Genomic DNA, 7,552 nt, shown 5'->3' on the forward strand with positions numbered 1-7,552 from the left:
TTGGATATTAACCCTTTATCAGATATATGACTTCTAAGTGTTTTACTTTCTGATTCTGTAGGTCGTCTTATTACTTATTGATTGTTGCCTTTGCTGTGTAAAAGCATTTTAGTTTGATGTAGTCCTATTTGTCTACTTCACTATTATTTTCTATGTTTTTGAAGTCATATCTAATACATCATTGCAAAGACCAATGTCATGAAGATTTTTCTATTCTTCTGGGAACTTAACAGCTTCAGGTTTTACATTTAAGTCTTTAATCTACTTTGGGGATCATTTTTGTGTATTATGTGAGATAAGAATCCAAATTTATTCATTTCCACATTGATATACAGTTTACCCAACACCATTTATTGAGGAGACTATCTTTATTAGGTGTTCTTGTCATACTGTCAAAAATTAGTTGACTGTATATGTATGAGTTTATTTTTCAGCTCCATATTCTATATCATTGGTCAGTATGTTTATTTTCATGCTAGTGTCATATTGTTTTAATTACTGTAGCTTTGTAATGTATTTTGAAATGAGAAAGTGATATTCCTCCAGCTTTGTTGTTCTCTCTCAAGGCCAATTTGGATATTGGTGGTCTTTTGTAGTTTCATATGAATTTCAAAATTATTATTTCTAATTCTGTAAAAAATGCCACAGAATTTTTGAATGGGATTTCACTGAATCTGTAGATTACTTTAAGTAGTACAATTATTTGAACAATATTAAACTTTCTAGCTCAGGAGCATAAAATATATTTTAATATATTTGTGTCTTCTTTAATTTCTTCCATTAAAATTTTGTAATTTTCAGTATACAAATGAAGGGTGGACTTGCCAGAATATATAGAGAGCAATAGCTAAATTTAGAGAAAAGGGTCACTAGAAAGGAGCTGATGCCTTACAACAGAGCCACGAACAATCTGTATAATTGTAGGGAAGGATGTGGGAAATAAATGTCCTTGTCATTTCCTTTATTCAATATCATACAGGTACCTACAATTGGCTGAATCAAATCAGATGATGGAGGGAAAGAGGGTAAGAGGGTTAGTTTGGTATAGACCATAAGACAGACTTCTGACTCAAATAACAGAGAAACAGGAGCAGTCAATAAACCTACGGTGGCTAATTGAGAAGAACCAGCACACTATAGTTCAGCAGTGGAGAAGGAGAATAGTGAACATAGAAATGCTTAGTCCAACAATAAAAATTTATAGGTGAGAGGTCATTGATTAATGTGTTCAGAGTCTTCGATGTGTTAAACAGTGGTACAATAATCAAAATTCATAAAAACATAATTGAAAAAAATATTAAAATTAAATATTTCCATGGGAGCCTAAAATATTGTACGCTGTAGGCACTGTGGCAATTGTGTGTGATGAATAAGTTAACCTTAGAGGGCAGACTAAATTTCCCATGTAGTACAAAATCCTGAGTTTTCTAATATAAGGCCAGTTTAGTAATATGCACATAGATGCCTCAAAATAGCAAACAAAGAGCTACACAACAAAATGAAATTCACAGAGAAACAAAATTTTACATAACATAAGCTCTCAAACAAAATTAGAGCAATTACAATTTATCAAACAAAAATTACTTTTTTCAACAGAAAATGTGAATTAAGGAGATTACTTATTAACACATAGAGATGTAATGAGAAATTCCAAGAGGACCATGAAAATAGTAGTTATGAATGTGTAAAAATATAAAGAATAGCAACCATGACATGAATAAAAGAATGTATTAAATAATATGCTAAATACATTATAGACAATTCCCAGTCAGTCACACTTTAGTGTACCGCCTTCCTTTTGAGTACAGGTGGAATCTGTGCCTTGCTTCTAATCACTAAAATATGAATATGGAATGTCACTACCATACATGTTTGTTATGTAAGACTGTAATCACTGGAAGAACAGATTCTTCTGCTGGCACTGGAGAAGTAATTTACATGTTGTTAAAAGGTCTGTGGGAAGACCACATGGCAGGGAAATGCGGGCAGCCTCTAGAACCTTGGGGCAGCCTCAAGCTAACCATCAGTAAGAATGAGAGGACCTCAGTTATGCAGTCACAAGGGGATGAATTTTGACAACTAGCTAAATTAACTTAGAAGTGTATTCTTTCCCAGTCAATTCCCCAGATTAAAATGTAGTCTGGTAATTACGCTTCTACTCTCAATTATTAGGCATTCATTACATGCCTGTGTCAAGGTTTTTCTTGTACCCTATAAATATATACATATACTATGTATTCCCCAAAATTAGAAGTTAAAATAATGACAACGAAATATATATATATAATAATTATTATTATTATTATTTTTTGAGATGGAGTTTCTCTCTTGTTGCCCAAGCTGGAGTGCAATGGCACGATATTGGTTCACCACAATTTCCGCCTCCCAGGTTCAAGCGATTCTCCTACCTCAGCCTCCCAAGTAGCTGGGATTACAGTCATGCACCACCACACCCAACTAATTTTGTCATTTTAGTAGAGACAGGGTTTCTCCATGTTGGTCAGGCTGGTCTCGAACTCCCGACCTCAGGTGATCCACCTGCCTCGGTCCCCCAGTGTGCTGGGATTACAGGTGTGAGTCACTGCTCCTGGCCTAAAATATATATATTTTTAATAAAGCCTGACCCACACTTTGACTGTAGTATTGTAATATGTCAAGCAGAGTCTAAGTAGGCCATGCAGGATTCCTGGTACACAGCAACTGTGAGAAAATGAATATGTATTGTTTTAAGCTGGTAAGCTCTGATGATTTATTACAAAGCAGTAGAAAACTAATACAAATAAGAAATTAAAGGTATGAAATAAAACTGATTAGGGGAATGAAAATACTCAGATACTTAAATAAAAGTTCACTCACACACTATCGTACATAGATTAAATATTAGACACATTTCAGTTGAAAATATAATTAGTAAATTGGGGAATAAATATAAATAAAGTATCTAGAGATGTAAGTGAAAAACTCTTTTTTAGAGTTCAGAAATAGCATGACTAGAATGAGTAGCTCCATCCTATATTTAATTTTTTTTTTTTTAGGAAATGAATAAAATTTAACAAGAAAAAAGGTAACATTTGAAGACTATTTGGGGATGAAGGAATATTGTGGCTGAATATCCTCTCATATCAATTAATATTTTGAGTTTTGGGGCCGGAAGTATTATCAAGTTAAGAGCAGAGCTAAGAAATTTTAGAAAATAATTGCGATTTTACCATTGCTTATTGAAGTTGCAGAACATCACATATAAAGACAAAATCTGAAAATCAATCAAAAAGAAATGACAGATCTCTTTCAAAAGTACAGGAGTCAAATTAATAGAGATGTTTTATGAACAGAAATGAATATCTAAAGTTTGAAGTAATTGCTCTAAAGTGAAGCAGAAAATAACAATAAATTGGAATTAAGTTATTCTCTACTTCTCAAAAGAAAGGGTACACAGTAGTCCCCCAGTATTCACAGTTTCAGCTACCCACAATAAACTGCATCCTAAAATATTAAATGGAAAATTCCAGAAATCTACATTTCTTTAAGTTGCATGCCATAGTAGGTAGCATAATGAAATCTTTTGCTGTCCTATTTTGTCTTGCCAGGAATGTGAATTATCCCTTTGTTAAGTGTATCCCCTGTATACGTTGGCCTCCCCATTAGTCACTGAGTTGCTGTCTCAGTTAAATCAACTGTCACGGTATTGCAATATGTTCAGGTAGCCCTTATTTTATTTAATAATGGCCCCAAAATACAGTAGTATTGATATCGGCATGTTGTTATAGCTATTCTATTTTATTATAAGTCATTGTTAATTTCTTCTGTGTCTAAATTTATAAACTAAATTTTATCATGGGTATGTATGTGTGTATACATGTCTATAAAGGAAAACAACATAGGAAATACAGGGTTTGTCACTATATGCAGTTTCAGGCATCCACTGAGGTATTGGAATGTACATCCAGATATAAAGCGAAACAATTGTACTATCAACATTTTGGGAAAATGATGCAGAAATGTACTACTTACAGATCTTATGTGAAAGAACTACTAAATTCTATCATTCATTAAAAGAAAATTAATTCCATAGAAAACAATCCAAAATGAAACAAAAAAGTGGAAAAAAACTATGGTGATCAAAGAAATTTATAGAATAAATCTAAAGGCATGTGTAATAATTTATTGTAAACAATAATAATACAAATAATACTAAAATTTGACGTTCAAAGCAAACTGGAATTAAAAGTGCAGATAAAACACAGAAAAAAGGAAATTCAAAGGAAAATTTAATGACTAATATTCTTTCTCATTCTACAAGAGGTCAGCGTTTCTAACAAATTTTGGACTTAGAAAAAAATTTTATGCTAAAATTTTGTGTGCCAGTGAAAAAATAAAATTTATAATTTATGAACCATTAAATTTAGAAAGCCTATATGAAAAGGACTTTATCAATCCTATGAAAATCAAGAGGTTGTAGAAAAGTCAAAGAACAAGCATGGTGAATAAAAAGCACAATTTAATATGACAATAATTGCAAAGTATGTTCATAATCACTAATGTTAATCTCATCTGTCGAAAGTGAGAGAGCTTTGTTTGAAACTATGAACTATTTCAAATAATTAAACTAAGGACAAGTTTGCAGAATAAGTGGAAATGAAATGATGGGGGGGCTATACACCTCAAAAAGAGTAACCCCCCTTCTCTAAAATATATTATGCCTCAGTATTTATATTAAAAATGAACCTAAGGCCTACTTATTATGTGAGAACATTCTTACTAATAAAAGTAAATGTATATAAGTAAGATTTTAACAAGTTATACATATATTATTGAAACATAAATTATATTGAAAAAATACAGATAAGCAAACCCCACATATTTATAAGAAATTCACAACTGCAATAAGAAATTATAACATACTTTTCTTAAAAACTGATATTCAAACAGTCAAAAAATTATTTAATTTATAAAGATTGGCATAATGTAATTTAAAGGCTATCATATGCATATAGACCACATTAGTAGATTTAGAAACATAGTGTGCAATAGTACTCTTTATTTTTTTATAGAGTCTTGCTCTGTCGCCCAGGCTTAGAGTGCAGTGCCATGATCTCAGCCACTGCAGCCTCTGCCTCCTAGGTTCAAGCAATTCTCCTGCCTCAGGCTCCCAAGTAGCTGGGATTACAGGTATCTGCCACCATGCTCAGCTAATTTTTATATTGTTAGTAGAGACAAGGTTTCATCATGTTGGCCAGGCTGGTCTTGAACTCCTGACCTCAACTGATCCACCTGCCTCAGCCTCCTAAAGTGCTGAGATTACAAGCAGGAGCCACCGCGCCCTGCCTGCAGTAGTACTCTTGAAACCCAACTTTATTTTCTGATGAGGATGTACCATCTAGAAAGCACTTCTTGCATTTACAGGGTTGACAAGTAAATATATGTTTTACAAATATATTTAGAGCAACAACGTTTTAACATTAGCCAATATCAAGCTATCATATACTGTATCTATAATTTAGAAAGAAAAGAATGAGCTTAGTTAAGATAAATCTGAATTTGACTGAATATTTATTACCTAATACCATTCTCAAGATATTCTTAATTAAAATAATTTATTTCTTTATCAACTGCTTTTAAAGGCAAAAATAGTAGTGTTTTAGTGGGCTATAATCCTGCTATTGATTAAACTCAACTTTTCAATGACTATTTAGAATTTTAGCAAAATGTTAATTTGTAAATAAAGCCCATGTGATAGATTTTGAGGCACAAGTTAAATTTTCTAGTGGGACCACAAAAATACCAACATCTTTATGTTCCATTTGAACAGTCAATACTAGAGACAGAAGAGATCTTTGTGTGTGATACAAATCTCAATAACTAACTGCTTATATATATTTTTTAGCAATGTCGAAACAAACAAACAAAAAACTGGTTAGGACTTCCATCACACACAGTGAAATTTATAGATATGCCTCTAGGGTGCAACACTTGAATTCCTACTATTTGATTGATCCAGAAAGCATCTATTTTGAAGCAAACATCCCAGCACCTAGGAAAGAGGTGACATCACATAATATCATTTACTAACATATTTCCAATAAACTAGTCACACAATATAGATAGGTACATTTCAAGCAAAGTGGGTATATTCATTTTAATGTGAGAGAGGGGGTAATGAAATTGTCATGTTATATGGATGCCAAGCCATAAAAAGATTTGGAAACAATCCATGGTAAGGAGGCTTCTTAATTAAATATTTGACTAAAGCCAAGAAATGACTCATTATTCACTGAAGTAAAAAGATTGTTGAAATGAACGTAATAAAAAGAAAGAATGAGAAATCAGTATGTATTATTCTTGAATGTTAACTTCTGTTGGGTGATTAATTTATTTTCTTATTAATAACTGTTACTTAATCTTGAAGTAAGTTATTCTTTACTTCAAATTCTGACTGAAGAAATACAAGCTCACATACTACTGCCAGTGATTATACAGATAGGAATTTAGAAAACAGGTTCTAATCCAGTTAGACTTGAATTAAAAGCCTGAATTGTTTTCATGGATACTTGATGCCTCCTTGAAGAAATAGGTATTGAATATAACATAACATACAGTCTAGTTCTTATATTTGAAAATAGACTAAGAAGAATTTATTTTCAGGTCTTATGACCTGTGTTAGCTTGGTAAGAAATTGCTGTTTTTCTCATAGGTGGGAACTGAACAATGAGATCACTTGGACTCGGAAGGGAAACATCACACACCGGGGCCTATCAAGGGGAGGGGGGAAAGGGGAGGGATTGCACTGGGAGTTATTCCTGATGTAAATGATGAGTTGATGGGTGCTGATGAGTTGATGGGTGCAGCACACCAACATGGCATAAGTATACATATGTAACAAACCTGCACATTATGCACATGTACCCTAGAACTTAAAGTATAATAATAATAATAATAATAATAATAATAAAAGAAATTGAGTTTTTTTTTTTTTTCAAATCCTTCTTGGAAAAAATGTTTTCTAACTGAAGGAATAAGAAAAGAGATAATTAAGATTAAATTTTTTTTTCAAAAATTAATTGAAGATGTTTATTTTGTTTTTTATTATTAATTTGCTAAGTATTCTATTTTAAAGGAGAAAAAAGAAAAAATATACAGGAGAGAATACCTTACAGAAACTGTCAATTAGAGCTAAATGATTGATAGATTAGTTGAGTACATTGATTACTATAAATTCAATTTCCTATAGTTATCAGTGAGGACTAGACTGATCCTTTGTGAGACTCCTAATTTCTAAATGTTCAGTTATTCTTAATTGTACGATTTAATAGGTAGAGAATATTTAACAGGTAGAGAACTTTTTAACAGGTAGAGAATATTTGTTAAAGTGTTGAGTATAGTAGTACGTGTGTGTGTTTCTATATATACAGTTCTTAACATTTCAACAGAAACTGTGTGATGCCCCTACTCAGCAAGAATAACTCACATGTGGAATATGTCTATTTTCTTTGTGTTTGTCCAACTATTCAGTTGATTTGGTGGCACTAATAAGTTCATATGGAAAGGCCCTGGC

The sequence above is a fragment of the Rhinopithecus bieti genome, unplaced genomic scaffold (assembly GCF_001698545.2).
Source record: "Rhinopithecus bieti isolate Rb0 unplaced genomic scaffold, ASM169854v2 scaffold_51763, whole genome shotgun sequence".
NCBI lineage: Eukaryota > Metazoa > Chordata > Mammalia > Primates > Cercopithecidae > Rhinopithecus > Rhinopithecus bieti.